Source organism: Diabrotica virgifera, chromosome 6 (genome assembly GCF_917563875.1).
Source record: "Diabrotica virgifera virgifera chromosome 6, PGI_DIABVI_V3a".
In the NCBI taxonomy this organism is placed as follows: domain Eukaryota; kingdom Metazoa; phylum Arthropoda; class Insecta; order Coleoptera; family Chrysomelidae; genus Diabrotica; species Diabrotica virgifera.
Window position 1 is genome coordinate 159,216,284 of NC_065448.1, and position 18,523 is coordinate 159,234,806.

Consider the following 18,523-nt stretch of genomic DNA (forward strand, 5'->3'; position numbering starts at 1 on the left):
AATCACAGATTAAAGAGGTGTATTCAACCTCCCATGTTATAATATTTACTGATAATTTATTAGTAATTACTAAGTTTTATTTCACGTGCGAAAATGCTAAAAAAAGATAAAGTTCAATTTTGTTACATTTATAATCGGCAACGGCCATACCACACTGAATATACCGGTTCTCGTCCGATCACCGAAGTCAAGCAGTGTCGGGTGCGGTTAGTACTTGGATGGGTGACCGCTTGGGAACACCGCATGTTGTTGCCATCATTTTTTTGTTTAATTTTTGATATTATTTTAATAAGGTTAATACTGAGCTATCGACAAAAAGCGTAATTAGAGAACTTTGAGGTATTTACATTTCAGTAAACTAGTTGGTAGTTCAGTTTTTTGTTAACGTATTATATTTAATGACCTAAAATTATCACTTATCAGTAGCGTATTATGTATCTATTAAGAGATGGAGGTAAAATTTTTAAAATCTATTTAAGTAGTGACAAAGTCGTATAACTTTTTTCGCGCGTACAAAGTTCACACACTCACGACACACTATTTTTTTTTAACTTAAAAGCTTGTTCGGCATGTTTCTGTTATAATTCTTAGTGCCTTATTATGAAAAGTGTCAATAATTTTATAACATAGCTGATGTGGCAGACTCATACGCAATAGCTCCATAGTCCAATTGAGATCTTCCTCCTTCTCCATCTTCATCTTTTCTCCTTCGCAAGGGTATAGTGGCATCATGTAATTGTTTTGACTATTTATATTTATGTCCAATTATCTCTTTCCTGTGAGCGTTGTTTTGGTTTGGAGAATGCGTAACCAGTCATGTCCTTTAGTTTGGTCCAACCATCGTAATGGACTTTCAGATCTTACCAGGTGTTTATAAATTGTAAGTAACGTATTGCCATTGATTATAAATATTCCACTATGTAGTTATTAATCAATTGTATTGCCCAATTTCCTGTTTGAAAGAACTTTTAATAAATTCAAACCGCTTTTACATGAGAGACCAAGATTTTCTGTGTTGATTCCATTTTGTTTCTAATCAAATGAATTCCGAGAAAGGTATTTATATGAATCAAGTAAATGCAAAGATTTTTGGAATTAGGTATATTCTTTCGCAAAGAAAACGGTAAAAAAGACTTACAAACCAATTTTGTTTCGTTTGAACCGTTTGAAAAATAAGACAGTTTTGCCTTCGCATTGCAACTGAATAAAAATGGTGCCTATACATTTTTATTTGTCTATTAGTATTACTCCTATAGAGTAACTAGGCATAGGCGCCCATACACACGGGCAGGGGGGGCCGTGGCCCCCCTAGCTTTTCGGGAAAGAACAAAAATTAAATTTATATTACATAAACGTATTTTTGTCAAAAAATTATTGGATAATTTTTAGAGATAAATTGGAAACAACATATTTATTAATAAAAAAAATTCACATATTGGGTAATTAATACCTTAACAGAAAATCTGTGTGTCTGCGACAGCGGTCTATATGGAATGTGCATAATACACATTTCGCACAGTCAGGGTATGCTATTAACGAAAACATTGAAAGAGATTAGAAACGTGGGAACATAATATATACTGTAATCGACACCCAAAATTACAAATTAAATGAATCATTTATAATACTGCAAAGAAAATCATATCAGCAAGAAATCCGATCTCTGACCGATAATCACTAATGAGCCATTTGTCTTTAAGAACTGGCACTATAAAGATAAAGTGTAAAATCTGTGAAGTGATTATATTTGTTTTCTATATTAAGTTTTGTGTATACCGAATAGAACCATCTTCATAAGCAGAAATAAATTCAGATTGAAAAATAATTTTTAAAATTGATTGAACATAGTCAAATTTTAGTTTGCAAAAGTATTTTTTTAGTAATTAGATTATTTTAAAGTGTACATTATGGTGAACAGCACAATTTTATTTAAATGAAAAACAGGTGATCTTTCATGACGGATGAATGTTATATACAGGGTGTCCCAAAAGTAGCGGAAAGGTCGAATAATTCGAGAAATGAACATCGGGATCGAAAAACTGAAAATATGTGTTAAATATTTCTCAAAAATCTATGCGATGACACTAAACAAGTCCACCACTTCAACCCCTGGGTGTGGAGGGGGGGTGACCCCTAATTTTTGTTGCAGATTTGGGTTTTCCTTGTAAAAATAAGCAAATTTTATTCGAGCCATTTTGCGAATTGTGGATAGAGAGCGCTATAATCGGAAAAAACGATATATCGTGATACCATAGCAAAATTATAGAAACGGTCTAATATCTCGAGAAATATACTTCCAAATGAAAAAATAAAAAACACGTGTTTAATATTTTTCAAAAATCTATAGTATGACACCAAACAGGATTTTTCATTGCACACTCTGGAGGTGGGGGTGAGAGTTAACTTTAAAATCTTAAATAGGAACCCCCGTTTTTTATTGCAGATTGAGTTTCCTTCTCAAGAAATAAGTAACATTTAGACTAAGTTTTCACTCTAATGGCATATAGAACATCCCACCAGAATGAAAATAATGGGAACCTTCTCTGGTTACACCTCCGAGGCTTCTACAATTTGCAAGCCATATTTTAATGCTGAGACTAAGGAAGATAAGGGAATTCTACAATTTACAATTCACGTCCCATCTGCACAGCGCGGTAAAGTTCCGACGAGAATGGTTCCCTTCATACTCCACACAGAGTAAATGTAAATCAAAAATGAATAACCATTTTCAATTTCGTTGCAAAACGAAAATACAGCCGAACCATATTCCAGTCCAATCAGAGAGTGCTGCAAGCACCTCTACCGGTTTCGAAACTTATTAGTCTCTCATCAGGAGGCACATATGCTGCTCTACCTGATCCAACAAAAACAAACCCCAGCGTGCAGTCCTGAATTGCAATGAACGAAATGGCATAGATGCCCTAGCGGCAACTGCTAGCAAAAAGACTAAGTTTTCACTCTAATGGCATATAGAACATCCCACCAGAATGAAAACAATGGGAACCTTCTCTGGTTACACCTCCGAGGCTTCTACAATTTGCAAGCCATACGGATGCTGAGACTAAGGAAGATGAGGGAATTCTACAATTTACAATTCACGTCCCATCTGCTCAGCGCGGTAAAGTTCCAACGAGAATGGTTCCCTTCATACTCCACACAGAGTAAATGTAAATCAAAAATGAATAACCGTTTTCAATTTCGTTGCAAAACGAAAATACAGCCGAACCATTTTGCATATTTGCCGCTAGGGCATCTATGCCATTTCGTTCGTTGCAATTCGGGACTGCACGCTGGGGTTTGTTTTGGTTGGCTCAGGGAGAGCAGCATATGTGCCTCCTGATGAGAGACTAATAAGTTTCGAAACCGGTAGAGGTGCTTGCAGCACTCTCTGATTGGACTGGAATATGGTTCGGCTGTATTTTCGTTTTGCAACGAAATTGAAAATGGTTATTCATTTTTTAAGTAACATTTATTCGAAACTTTTTTTAGAATTGTTGACGGATGGCGCTATAATCGGAAAATGCGATTTATTTGCGCCATCTATCAACGATTCTAAAAATGTTTGGAATATATGTGACTTATTTTTCATAAGAATTTATTACAGTTGGGGCATTTATTTATTTATGAGCATTACAACGCTAAAAACAGGTAAAGACACGTATTCTTCGATTTCAATTTTCCTTGTTGTAACCAAATATGCCTCGTTATAGAGCGTTATAGGTTATAGTTCAATAGGAATTGCATGGGACACCTAATGTACCTCGCTATAAGCGAAACCTCGTTATATCCGTGTTCGTTATAGAGAGAGTCTACTGCAGTGGCGGCTCGTGGTCTTGGAGACAGGGTCGGCAAGGTTTTTTTTGTCTTCTCTTATAGGTATACCATCAAACTAAAAGGCTTAAATCATCATAGGAGATTTTGTTGTTTTTTGTTTTTTTTTTATTTGATGTACTTGACATTCTCTCTTGTTTCATGGTGTTTCGACAATACGTGTTGATTCTTTTGAGACAAGATAAATCCCGTTTATTTGAGGCAGAAATTGGTCGTAATAAGAAAATTGATGAACAGTTTGTTGTAATGAATTGCAGTACTTACTACATAGAATTATACATACATATTTTGTAACTTATCTCACTTTCTGAAAATATTTGGATCGGCATAATTTTTAAGTACCTAACTTGTAATAATAAATATCTTGGAAATTCTTTGGCAAAGGGTACTTTTAAATTTTGAATCGTAAAAGAGGTCAAAAATTTGCAAATCTTCAAAATTCGAAAAACGACTATCTATTTGCATATAATAGTAGATATCGAAAATTTCAAGATATACCTACTCGTTTTTCGAGATATGTATCATGTCAGTGTCTTTTTTGGGACGGTTCGGAAATATCAAGCGAATCCAAAACGTCACTGCGTATATATTGGAAACTACTATCATTACGGAAATATCTGAGATTTTGCACCAGCTTTCGTATTCTATTTTTGGAATTAATAATGTCAGTTGACTGATTTTGAACAACAATGAATATCTTGGGCCAACTCTGTCTTAAAAATATTTAAAAGAATATTAAAAGAGTAATCATTTAATAAAGTTCTCAAACCGATTGCTTCACGGATCGAGGTATCGCCGCTTTCAAAATCGTCGCCTTCGATAATAAAATCAAAAACTTTCAAAAGCTGTTACGAAAATCTGCTACAGATACTAAAACTACTAGAGATAATCTGCTTAGATAAAACTAACAGATATTTAAAATTTCATCGCTTCTGACAAACTGTTCGCTGTTTTTTCGAAACAATTTTGTTCTAAAGCAGTAACCCGTTTAGGTGAGCTAAACTGGCAAGAAAAGACGATATTCTTTATTTTTTTACACGTATCATGCAAAAATAAATTCATTATATGCGCATCATAGTTCATAGTGAGTAAATAAAGCTTGTGATGCAATAGTTTTAACTTTTACCTGGAGACCATTCAATTCACCACACATCACAGCAACGCCGTCATAAGATTGCCCCAGTTTGCCCTACCAATTTATTTTTGATATCAAAAAATTTGAATCTGTTCTTTAAAACACCAAAAATATATTCTGCCTTATTGCTTTTACTCACGTCTCTAAACCCTAAAAACCTCTCATAAATATTACCACGTAACGCGTATCGAACAACAATATAATTGTTAATTGTGAATGACATGATAATCAGAAGTTTCATCTACTTCCAGCGAAAAGCAAATGGTTTTCTAAATCTCAGATTCAATAACGTTATTCAAAATGTAACTATTTGATTATATTATGTATTAATTCATTCTGTATTACGAATACACTTCGAATCAGAAAGTAAATATTTCTAAAACAATTTTATTAATTCTCTATAATTACTTTGATTTTAACAAATGCTTCGATCCATCATGTCCATTAAATGATAATTCCTGACAACTTAAAAAAATTACAATATCAAACGACGTAAAACCGCGTGATTATTTTTGACAATTTCTGCCGATGCGATGCGATGCTCCAAATGAAACACCGACCGGCAGATTTAAATGTGCCGTACTTGGCCGCTTAAGCCCCAGTCGTCCTCAGTCCAATGCCCACGGAGAGAATGTATGTATGTTCGCTTTCGCTTGCTCATCGACTTGTTATGTCGTTGAGTTTTACGTGTCGTCAAGCGTTGGGTACGGCTAGCCGAAAAGTCGGATGAATGGCTCGGATCATTCATTTTTTGAGAAGTCGTGTTATGCGCAGGGATCACTTTTAACGTTCGGATTGATCAAATTCTTTTAAAACCCATGAATAAAATTTAGTCTGTATTATCTGACAGATTTTGTTTACTTCACAGATACAAATATTAAAAAAAAATATATCTATAAATGTGTGGGTCGGCACTGCCGACCCTGCCGACCCTGACCGGCCGCCACTGGTCTACTGTATATATTGTCATCCGAAATATACAAAATGTAATGTGCAACATCTTCATGTTTGCCCCCCCCCCTAAAAATTTTTATATGGGCGCCCTTGTAACTAGGTCCATTTTCCGTTGGAATTTACCAAGCTGTAGACGGGGTTGTAAATTGCAATTTTTAGAATCCCTCTTGTCTTCACTGCAGCATCCATCTGGCTTGAAATTTTTAGAAGCCATGGACGTGTCACCAGGAAAGTGGTTCAATAAGTTTTTCAATTAAATATACATATTTTAAAAATATTTATAAATATTTTTATTAGGTTGAAAAACTTTTGATTTTCATTTAGCAGATGTCGCTGCAGAGAACAGCGAACCTACGCCTCTCTGATGATGCCTCCAACAAGAGGCGAAACTCGTCGATTTAGAGTGCTAGTTTGCGCTCTCTGTACTAAGGGAACATCCATAAACTACGTCGTAAAATTTTTGGAGTTTTTACTACCCTCCCCCCTTTCGTAGTAAAGCGTCGTTTACAGTTGACCCCCCCCCTCATACCGACGTGGCAATGGCAACTCATGACCCCCATTTTAGAGATTTTTCTAAAATTCAATGTTATTTCTGGATTTTTAAAGTTAGCTCTCCAAGTTTATTTACGAATGTATCCAAATCAGTATTAGTATGTAGCTCATTAATATCCGCTTACTTTTTTCTCTCAATTCACTGTACAACTAATAATTAGCTTTATTGGGACAAAAGACAACACGTTTATCGGAGTTCCTATGCTTTCTTAACTGCATCATATAAATCTTAATATTTATTTTGTTTTGATTCCAATGCCATTTCTTTTATTAAGTATAAATGTACTAACTAAATAGAATAGAATATTTTATTTCTATTCATTCTTGTAGAATTGTTTCACACAGAGTATTCAGTAAATAAGTGAACAGTTTAATATTTATTACTTCCAACCGTTGTTCTGAAAAAAGCGTTTGTTTAAAGACATAGAACAATGTTTTATTGTTTGTTAGTCTGTATAAAACTGCTAGCAATATTATTAAGGCTGTGAGTGATAAAAACAAAATGAAAAGTATGCGATGAAAATAATATACTAATTTTTTTTAATTCTAAAATCATAGGCGTAACCAGGATGATCCTAAGGGGGGGGGGGGTTACAACTACCTGAAAGGGGGGGGTTACAACTACTGGATGGTCTCTGAGGGCTATGGTGTTAAGCGTATAGAGCTCAAAGTACATCCCAATGGGGGGGTTACAACCCCCAAAACCCGTTACGCCTATGTCTAAAATAGGGTATATTTTTTATATTCGTGAACTTCAAACGACGTCGGATGTGCACTCTTGGCCCCCTCCCCCCTGTCGTATCCCGTTGTAATAAGCAAAGTCCCCCTCCCCCTTTTCAACGACGTAGTTTATGGATGATCCCTAAGTGAAAAATAAGATACTTCTGCCTTCGCATTGCAACTGAATAAAAATGGTATACCTACATTTTTATTTTTCAATTTTGTTTCATTTATAATCGGCAACGGCCATACCACACTGAATATACCGGTTCTCGTCCGATCACCGAAGTCAAGCAGTGTCGGGTGCGGTTAGTACTTGGATGGGTGACCGCTTGGGAACACCGCATGTTGTTGCCATCATTTTTTTGTTTTGTTTAATTTTTGATATTATTTTACTAAGCTATTATTTTACTGAGCTCTCGACAAAAAAACGTAATTAGAGAATTTTGTAGTAATGTCCTTTTCATGAGCATTTTTCAGTGCGTCACAAATGATAGAAAAAAAGGTAAGTCCGTGATAATACACATTTATAACATTTATTCTAACATGACATTTTAGTTAATCTGACAGTCACATTTTATTTGCAATTTGGAATAAAAACAAATCAACATAAACAATGTTTATTGCATTTATAAAATGATATTTTCTTTGAATTGAATAGTCTTATAAATTGTACAGATTATTCTTCTTCTTGTAGTTCCTTCTCCTATCGTAGGTTGGCTATCATCACAGCTATCCTTACCTTATTGGCGGCTGCTCTGAAAAGATCTGCTGAGCTGCAACTATACCACTCTCCGTAAGTTTCTCAGCCAGGAAATTCTTCTTCTACCTATAGTGATCTTTTACAGATTTCTCGTACAGATTATATTCGTAGATAAATTATATAATTCGTAAATAATTTAATTTTTTTTTGATTATAGCGCCATCTATCGACAACTAGAATAAATGTTATAAATGTCTGTAATCACCGACGTGCCTCTTTTCTGTCACATACAATTTAATGCGTTAGAAAGAAATCGAAAAACTGTGACGCACCGAAAGATGTTCATGAGAAAAATAATATTTACATTTTAGTAGACTAGTTGGCAGTTCAGTTTTTTGTTAACGTATTATTATGATGTAAAAATACCACTTATCAGTTGTTTACGTATTGTGTGTCAAGAGATGGATGTAAAATTTTTAAAATCTATTTAAATAGTGACTTCTTCTTCTAGTGCCGACTCCAGTAATGAAGGTTGGCTATAGCTATAACCACTGTTCTTAGACATTACTACGGTTGCCTAGATCGACTAACCAATGAACATTAAGGGTGCGATTACGTCACGAGAGTGTACTGTCATTTGAATCATAATATGATTTTTTTCGAATCCTGAGAAAACCAAGTATTTTAGAAAAATTTAAACGCAGGATGAAATATTACATTATTACCGAGGGCGGAAAACCCCTTAAAATAAACAAGCAGTTTCTATTGAATGAAATATTTGAAATTAAATATCACACTTCTCTTTTATTTTCAGCCCTGTAACTTATTAAAATAAACATTATAGAAGTTTTCAGGGACTTTCGGCCCTCGGTAATAATGTAGTATTTCATTCTGAGTTTAAATTTTTTAAAAATATTTATTAGTTTTCTCAGGGTTAGAAAAAAATGAATACAATTAAAACACATTGAGAATTTTGACATGCGTCAAAATTTTGCATTAACTCAATGTAAAATTCTAAACTGTTGAATTACAGCTTCCCTAATTATTTTACATCAAAAGAAATTAGAAACTATTTGTAGAGGATTGAAATCTGTATTGAAAACAACTGTTAAAATTGGTCTACAGTCCATCTAATTTACTTACCGTTGCACGTCATTATCTACGTTAGAGATCTAAGTTGACATTGTTGCCCAATTACAAAAAATTCTTGAATTCATTATAAATCAAATACATCACACAATTTTTGCGGAAGTGGATTATACAGCAAAACAAATTAATATTCAATGTAAATAAATAAAAACTTTAGAAATAGAAAACAAGAATTAAGTTATAATCTTACGTTAAAGTATATAACAAAAACAGTAAATATAATGAAACAAATACTTGTAGTAAAAAATATAAACAAATATGAAGTGTCATCGCCGCAACTGTCAAATAAATGTTACCAATTTATGCCAAAATATCACCTGCGTTCGATTATAGTTACAGTGTATTCCGAACAAATGTGCTTCATAAAAACGCTTTATAATCCATTTAAACAAATTAAATTAAACATATTATTGTGTATTTCTTTAGGTTAACATTAATAGAAATCTTCAAATATTATTTCTACGCGTATATAATAAAATATGTCTAGTGGCTGTAATGCCAGTGTACTCGGCAAAGTGATTCTAAAAAAGAACACACCTATCGCCTAAATATTTCGTGTTGGAATCATGTGACGTCACGGGCTATGACGCGGATGACGTGCAACGGTAAGTAAATTAGATGGAGTATACGTAATTAAACATATTCCAAAATTTTGTAAAAATGTAATACATTTTAGTTTTCAGCCCAAACTTAGGCCACGAACAATGCAATAATGTTCACATTTTTGAACTGTCAATATTTTTATTTTATCATCTATTGTTTAAAAACAATACAGTTGATAAGATACCCTGAGTTGCGGAGAAAGTATTAATAATAAAGATTTTTTATTCAGTCAATGGTGTGAGCATTGTCAGTTAAATAGTAACGTGTGGCCTAACGTTTACACGCATACCTAATGTGGCAAATGTATCATATTTTTCAAAATTTTGGAATGCATTTAAATCGTATAACAATTTTAACTTTTGATTTTAATACAGATTTTAATTCTCTACAAGTATTCTCTCATGACTTTTGATGTAAAAAAATTAGGGAAGAAGGAATTCAACAATTTAGAATTTTACATTGAGTTTCCTATGGCCCTTTTTACGATTCACCACCCGGTATAAGATAAAATGTGTACTATTTGTCTTAATATTTCATAATAACACAAATAATACACATATATACACAATAACACACATTCAATGATCGAAAATCATTTAAAAATATGGGAATGTGTACTCTTGTGACGTAAAGTTAAAAATATAAGTCTCCCCACCACCGTCGGTCAAGGCAACCGTAATAAAGTCTAATATAACCGTGGGCTATAACCATTGCAAATTCGCCCCTATTTTCTGCTTTTCTGTAAAGCGTGTGTATGTTTAACCCGGTCCAGTCGCGAATGTTTTTCAGCCAGGATATTTGTCGTCTACCAGGACCCCTTTTTGACAAGTGACGTAATGACTTGATGACGTTTAGCTCGTGTACCTAACTTTTTTATTTGCGTACAAGTTAGCGTATACCTAGACACATCGTTAAATATTCCTCCTTCGTTATCTTTTCTTCTTCGTGAGGATATAGTGGCATAATGTAATTTTTATGACTATTTATGTTTAATTATCTTTCTCCTGTGCTTGTAAATAAGTGTTTAGTGTTTATAAATTGTAAGTAATGTATTGCCCAATTTCCCGTTTGAATGAATTTTTAAGAAATTGGATATGAGGGAACAAAATTTCCTATGCGTTTATTCCATTTTTAGTTTCTAATCAAATGCAATTCCCAGAAAACAGAATCAATGAATTGTAAAGATTTTCCAAACATTTATATTTCTAAAAAATATTAATGAAACAATGCTTTATAAAAGGTATATCTATTAAAAGACCCTTAAAGGCCACATCTATCACAGAAGGTTTTCGATCTAAGTAGATCATCATCAGTGTTCTTACATAAAAATCACATGCTAAGCCACCAAAAATACATGGATAAAAACCCTTTAAATGTTAACAGAATGTGTTATAATGATATTATTATTCAAAAATCCATCCGTAAGGATATGGCCTTTGACATCCTATGACTCCCCACAAGGCACGTAGGTTGCTTAATTGACAATATGTCTTCACATTAAGGACGGTGAGTACAACAGCACTGATGATGATCTACTTAAATCGAAAACGTTCTGTGATAGATTTGGCCCTTTGAGGGTTTTTAAAATCACTATACCTTTTATAAAGGATTTTTTCATTACCTTTTTTTTTGTGATTAATGGTATACAGTTCGGTTTTAGATGCGGTTTTGGAACTCGAGAGCCCCTATTTGCAATACAAGTCTTGATTCAAGAATGCCTGGATCAACATAAAGATACTATCAAACATGACAAACTCATAGAACTATTACATCTTTCAGGACTTGACACTAAGGACATCCAGATTATAAAAATCTATATTGGAATCAAACAGCCCACATAAAGAATGGACATATTTATTAAGCTCAACAGGCCGTGAAGGCCTAGGGCTGAAAGATTTAATTTTTCCTTACAATTACTATTACATATTTATATATAATGCTATATCCTATACTACTATAATATATACAATATTACATTTGTTTGTATAAAACACTTAATACTACACTTAACATTATAGTCTTTCCATACATTTCTTCACCACTTCCTTCCATTGTTTTCTGTCCAAAGCTTTTTCTTTCCAGTTTACAATATTACTTTGTTTTAAGTCTTCATATACGCTGTCCTTCCATCTCCTTCTTGGTCTTCCTATTCTTCTTTTTTGTATTGGCTTACGTAATAGAACCATTTTTGGCATTCTCGCCTTTCCCATTCTTTCTATGTGTCCTAAGTATCGGATTCTCTGTGCTTTGATTGCCGTCGTTATTTTTGGTTCATTATATAGTTCTTCAAGTTCCTTATTATTTCTTCTTCTCCATTGACCGTCTATTTTCACGCCTCCATATATTGCTCGTTGTATTTTCCTCTCCCATCTTTCTAAAAGGTCTATTTCTGATTTTTTAAGCACCCATGTTTCACATGCATATGTAGCTGTAGGTCTGATAACTGTTTTGTAGATTCTTATTTTTGTTTTTCTTGACACATCTTTGGATTTCATTAATGGACGCAATGCTCCATACTTTTTGTTTGCTTTTGCTATTCTTGCTTTTATTTCCCCTTCCCCATGTCCCTTTTCATCTACTTTTACACCCAGGTATGTAAATTCTGAAACTCTTTTAAATGCGCATACATTTTCTCCTTCTATCTCCAATGTGAAATTGTCTTCATTTTCTTTATCTGTTTCTCCCATTATCATGTATTTTGTCTTTTCCTTATTTATGAGAAGACCAAAAGGTTTGGCTTGTTTTATTATATTGCTCATTAATTTTGTTAGCTCTTTCTTACTTGTCGATAATAATGTTAGATCATCTGCGAATGCAATACATTGGTGGCCATTTTTAAAAATCGTTTCCTGTGTGCTTATTTTACTTTTCCTGATTATTCCTTCCAGTATTACATTAAAAAGAGTCGTTGATAGTGGGTCTCCTTGTCTTAATCCTTCCTTTGTTTCAAAATTATTTGATTTATGTCCCTTCCATGCTATTTCGTTTGTGGAGTTATCCATAGTCATCTTTACCATCCTGACGATTTTACTTGGTATGCCCATTTCTTTCATTAGTGCGTACATCTGTTGCCGCTTTACCGTATCATAGGCCTGTTTAAAGTCGACGAACAGGACGTATACTGCTATTTTATGTTCATAGCACGTAGTTTGGATTTCTTTTAACGCAAATATTTGGTCTGTCGTCGACCTATTACTTCTGAATCCTGCCTGATATTCGCCCAATATCTTTTCCGTGTATTGATTCAGCTTTTTTCTTAAGATGTTTGTCAATATTTTGTACACGACTTCTAGCAACGCGATACCTCTATAATTTTCACATCTCATTTTATCACCTTTTTTATGTATAGGGCATATCCTTGCCCTGGTCCATTCTCCTGGCATTCTTTCTGTTTCCCATATACTTTTTATCAGGCTATGTATCTCCTTGTGTAGTCTTTTTCCTCCTGCCTTTATCATTTCCGCCGATATTTCCGTTATTCCTGGGCTTTTATTGTTTTTTAGCCCTCTTATTTCATTTTCTATTTCTTCCCTCGTAGGTGTTTCTATTACTATATGGTCATCTTCAATTTCCTGGATTGTTCCCCTTTCTTCTTCGTTTTTGTTTAAAAGTTGTGTAAAATAAGTTTGCCAATTTCTCATTATCTCCCCGGGTTCATTTATTAATATTCCTTCCTCATTTTTCATATATGGGTTATGTTTCTGATATCCCCTTTTCATTTTTCTTGTTTCCTGGTAAAAGGATCTTATTTCCTTTTTTTGGAATTTTTCCTCTATCACTTTGAGTTTTTCTTCGTTGTATTTTCTTTTTTTATTTCTGCATGTTCTCTTCATAATTCTCTTCAATTCTCTATATTCTTGTGTGCTAATGTCACTATTATTTCTTAAGTTTTTTATTCTTATTTTTCTAATTTCTTCTGCTATTTTTTGACATTCCTCATCATACCATTCTTTTGCTTTTTGTTTTCTATTACCTTTAATTAATATTTCTTTACTGGTGTTTAAAACTGCTTCTTTTATGCTTTCCCACTTTTCTTCCGGGTCTAGTGTTTCTGGTTCTTCGTTTAGTCTGCTGGTTATTTGTTGTTCGTACTTCTTCTGTGTCATATTATCTTTTAGTATTGCTGTGTTGAATTGTTTTTTGATTTCTTTGTCCCTTTGATTGTCTTTCTTTATATTAGCATTTATTCTATAGGCTGCTCTTACCAAAAAGTGATCTGAGTCACATTCCGCTCCTCCTCATACTTTTTATATTTATTATATTATGGGCGTGCTTCTTCTCTATTAATATGTGGTCTATTTGATTTATTGTCCTTTTGTCAGGGGAAATCCACGTTCCTTTATGTATATCTTTTCTGCGTTGGTATGTGCTTTTTATTACCATTTGTCTTTCTGTGGTAAAACCTATAATTCGTTGACCATTATCATTTGATACATCGTGTTTACTGTATTTTCCTGTTATATTTTCATATATATCCTCTTTTCCCACTTTAGCATTGCAGTCTCCCATTACTATTTTGATATCAAATGCTGGTAATCTGTCATATTCTCTCTCTAGTTGCTCATAGTATGCATCTTTGTCTTCTTCGGTGGCGTCTTCTATTGGTGCATGTACATTTATTATGCTTATGTTTCGTTGATTCCCTTTTAACCTGATTGTGCACATTCTATCTGATATCGGCTTGAAATTCATCACTCTGGTTTTCCATCTTTTCTGTATGATAAAGCCTGTTCCTAGCAATCTGTTATTCCCCCCACTTTTAAAAAATACTATATCATCTATTTCTACTATTTCTGTGTCTAATTGTTTTGTTTCTTGTAAAGCTAATATATCTATTTCATATCTTTTTGTTTCTCTAATTAATTCTTTAAGTTTTCCCGTTTCATAAGTGCCTCTTACGTTCCATGTTCCCAAATTAGTTTTCATTTTCTTGTTTTTAATCCCAATCGTCTCCTTGTCCATTGCCGTTGTTGCTACCGTTTCATTTACGTCGTTTAGTTTTTTTGGTTTCTGTTTTGGTTTTCTATTTTTAAGAGTTGTTGCTGATGTTTATTCCATGTCCATACCTCCTCATTTATTTTTATTTTTTGAAATCCTACCTTGACGTTTTTTCCTTCCAATTTAGCCTCTTTTGCCTTCGTTTTGATTTTACCCTGTATCATCCGTTCATTTTTGTCCATGTCGTCATTAATATATATTTCTTTTCCCTTTATGTCTCTCAATTTGCCTTTATTTTTCATAATTTCTTCTTTGTCCGTTGCATTTTCGAGCTCAATCAAGCAGGATTTACTTCCAATTTTTCTTGCGCTTTTTATTTTTGTCTCAACTTTTAGTGCATTGCATAAAAAATCTTGGACGTTATCTTTTGTTATGTTTTGATCGTAGGTATCCATATCTACTCCCTGCAGTATTATATTATTTCGTCTTTTGTCCTTTTCCATTCTGTCTATTTTATTTTCCAATTCTTCCACTTTTTGTTGGGTTTCTCTGTTTTCCTGTTTCAGCTTTTCATTTTCTTGTCTGAGTTCCTTCATTTCCGCTCTGTACTCTTTTTGCTCTTCTCTTAGTTCCCTTATTTCCATTGTGATAATATTTAGGCTCTCCAATATTTTTTCTAGTTGCCTATCATTCCCAGGCGACCGATGTACTTTTTTACTTCTGCTATCGTCTGCCTCATCTTCCGATTCATCTCCTCTTTTTCTTGTCTTTTCGTCCACACTATACTCGTTCTCAGCCATTTTGTACGTAGCGTTAACTGGGCACACCCGTTTCAACCACGCGGAGGTATGCCCAATTATCCACGCACCAAAATTGCTTTTGTTTTTCGGCAGGTGTTTCTATTTTTTTTAAATCCGGCAACACCGCTTGAAATTTGACCAGCGTTCGCCAGTGTTTATAAGCTTATCTGTTAGCTGTTAACCTCACTTTTATTTGTCCGTTTAGTATTTTATACTATTTTTTACCGTTTTTACTTATATTATTCTTGCATTAGGTAGGGCACAGTTTATACCTTACCTTTTTCACTCACTCAGCATTCAATGTTCGCTGCACCACGCGAAAATCGGGTAAAATGCAGGCGAAAATTAAAACACTTTGTTTTCTATCTAATGCCACGTTGCCATCCTAAAGAATGGACATATGGTGAGTGAAAACATAACCATTTCTAGAGGGGTTAGACAGGGCTATATTCTTTCGCCACTGCTTTTCAACCTGTACACGGAACAGATATTTCTAGAGGCACTGGAAGAGTACAATGAGGGCATCAAGATTAATGGCGTACCAATAAGTCATTTTCGATATGCAGATGATACTGTTATACTGGCCGATAACATCGAAGATTTACAGATGATGCTAAATAGAGTAAATACAACTGGCAACCGATTTGGACTGAAGATCAATAGAAAGAAAACTAAATTTATGATGATCAGTAAAAAGAATTCAATATATCAACCTGAATATTGAAGCCGAACGTATTGAAAGAGTACACCTATTTAAATATCTGGGATATACAGTAAATGATAAGTGGGACCCAGACGTAGAGGTTAGGATCCGAATTGAAATAGCAAGATCCAAATTCATAAAAATGAGAAAGCTCTTAAGCAACCGCAACCTAAGCATTAAACGTGGACGTTAACAGCAGCAACTATAAAGAAGTTAGCGGCTCTAGAAATGTGGCTGTATCGACGCATACTGAGAATACCTTGGACAGACAGAGTGACCAACACAGAGGTATTGAGACGAATGGGTAAAGAGGTGGAATTGTTAACAACTGTCAAAAGGAGGAAAGCGTCATACCTGGGCCATGTGTTCCGTAATGATAAGTACAGTCTGCTACAGCTTATCGTGGAAGGCAAGATTGAAGGTAGAAGAGGTTTGGGTAGAAAGAAAAAATCCTGGCTGAGAAACTTGAGAGAATGCTTTCAAATACCAGAAGCTGCGAACATAATACATGCGGTACAAAACAGAGAAACCTATCGTTTGATGGTCGCCAACCTTCGGTAGAAGACGGCACATAAAGAAGAAGAAGAAGAAGAATGGTATACGGAAGGAAATTTTTCCTTGTGAATTTTAATTTATATTTCTGGTGAAGTTATATTCTTCCGCAAAAAATAGTAACCATTTTGTTTTAGAGGTAGATATTAAGAATAAAGTTTCCTTGGCCCTTATTTCACTATGCATTAGAACTCAGATTTTTTTGTTGAAGAAGATATTTATCATTGTTGACGTTTTGATTATTTTAATACATACATTCTTTTTTTGTTTTTCAGGTCGTACAAGTTCTTTTGAAAATATTGGTAAGTAGTTATATACATTAGTACTAGCTTTGTTATCATTTGTTTTGTATCATAAAGACTATATTATTAATTTAAATTTACATGTTATCCCCTAACTACTGACGTGGATGCTTTAGAACATCAACAAAGACATATCTTGATCTCCACCTTGGACTGTAAAAATTCCAACAGTCAATTGCAGTTTATTACAATTCCAAAAAAATAGCACTAACCCTAATCTCATCATACAACACTTTAGAGATCTAATTAACTCGCATTCCGATTACACAGTGTACTATACAGACGCGTCTAAAACTGAAAATGGAGTCGGAGTGGCAATTATTAACAACACGGAGATTCTCACACATAAAATTCCAGATACTGCAACTGTATTAACTGGAGAACTTTATGCAATCTACCAAGCAATACTGCACGCAAATGCGAATAAGATGAACAATATTATATTAATCGTGATAGATTCTATGTCATCACTACACATTATCAGGAAAATATACACGCAGCATCCAATAGCTTTATTAATAACGGAAGAACTATATAAATGGCATACTGAAGATTTAAGTATAAAGTTTCTCCGGGTCCCATCACATGTTGGAGTAGTAGGTAGTAAGCAGCAGGCCAAAATGCCAAAGAAGCCATAATTAATTACAGCATTCCCATGTCACCCCAATCTGTAAGTATGGATCTAAAAAGCTACTTCATAAAACATCTTTTCGAAAACTGGAGCAATAAATGGAAATCCACACCATCAAAGCTTCAGGAGATAAAAAATAAGGTTGGACCATGGCAACCACACGAGGTATCCAGACGACAGCAAACAATTATTTCCCGTTTACGACTTACATACCCAGTTTTCTCATGAACATTTGCTGAAAAAAGAAGAATCCCCAATTGGTGATGAGTGCGGTTAACCCCTTACAGTGAAGCATGTGCTAGTGGAAAAGTGTGAAAAGTTCAATAGACATAGAATTAAATACCATTTAGCAAACAATCTTAAAGACATTTTAGACAATAACAACACTAATAAACTACTTTTGTACCTAAAAGACTGTAACCTTCTAAACAAAGTGTAACCAACTGTTAACTACCCCGCTAATAACCTTATTAGGTTAAAGCGGATTGTTGTAAATAAAAAATAATAATTATGGTGAAATTAAAATTTCACAAAAAAAAACTGCATGGAAATAACAGCCAATCTACTAAGTTGTAAACTAGAGAGAGAGAGGGACAGATAATAGAACAAATGAAGGAGTTTAAATACCTAGGCATCACCCTATCTAGTTACGGAAAGCTCGAAACAGAAGTGGAAGATCGCGAATACAGAAGAAGTCAGAATACTTCATTATTGAGTTTTTGAGTTGCTAAGGTATTGTATTAGATTGAAAACTGATTTTATGGTGAAATCTAATTCGCTGAATTTTGTATTACTTTTGTTATCATGTTAAATATATATTCTTCTCAGTTTTGTGGCAATATTTTCTCTTAACAGGCTTGTAATTTTTGTAATATGTAACAGTCTTTTGAACAGGCATTATAGTCATTGTGATGTTTATTTACTGTGTTAGTTTGGTTATGACCAAAAAT

The 18,523-nt window shown here is 33.9% G+C and overlaps 1 protein-coding gene and 2 non-coding genes across 8 annotated transcripts in view; 2 read left to right on the forward strand and 1 right to left on the reverse strand.

Moving 5' to 3' along the window:
• The window catches only part of LOC114335747 (collagen alpha-3(IX) chain-like), a 408,590-nt gene that overhangs the window by 320,069 nt on the left and 69,998 nt on the right, over positions 1-18,523 (reverse strand). The window lies entirely within an intron of this gene.
• LOC126887547 (5S ribosomal RNA) lies at positions 137-255 on the forward strand. The gene has a single exon (XR_007699111.1). It is a non-coding gene; the product is annotated as a 5S ribosomal RNA (ribosomal RNA).
• On the forward strand, positions 7,431-7,549 carry LOC126887549 (5S ribosomal RNA). The gene has a single exon (XR_007699113.1). It is a non-coding gene; the product is annotated as a 5S ribosomal RNA (ribosomal RNA).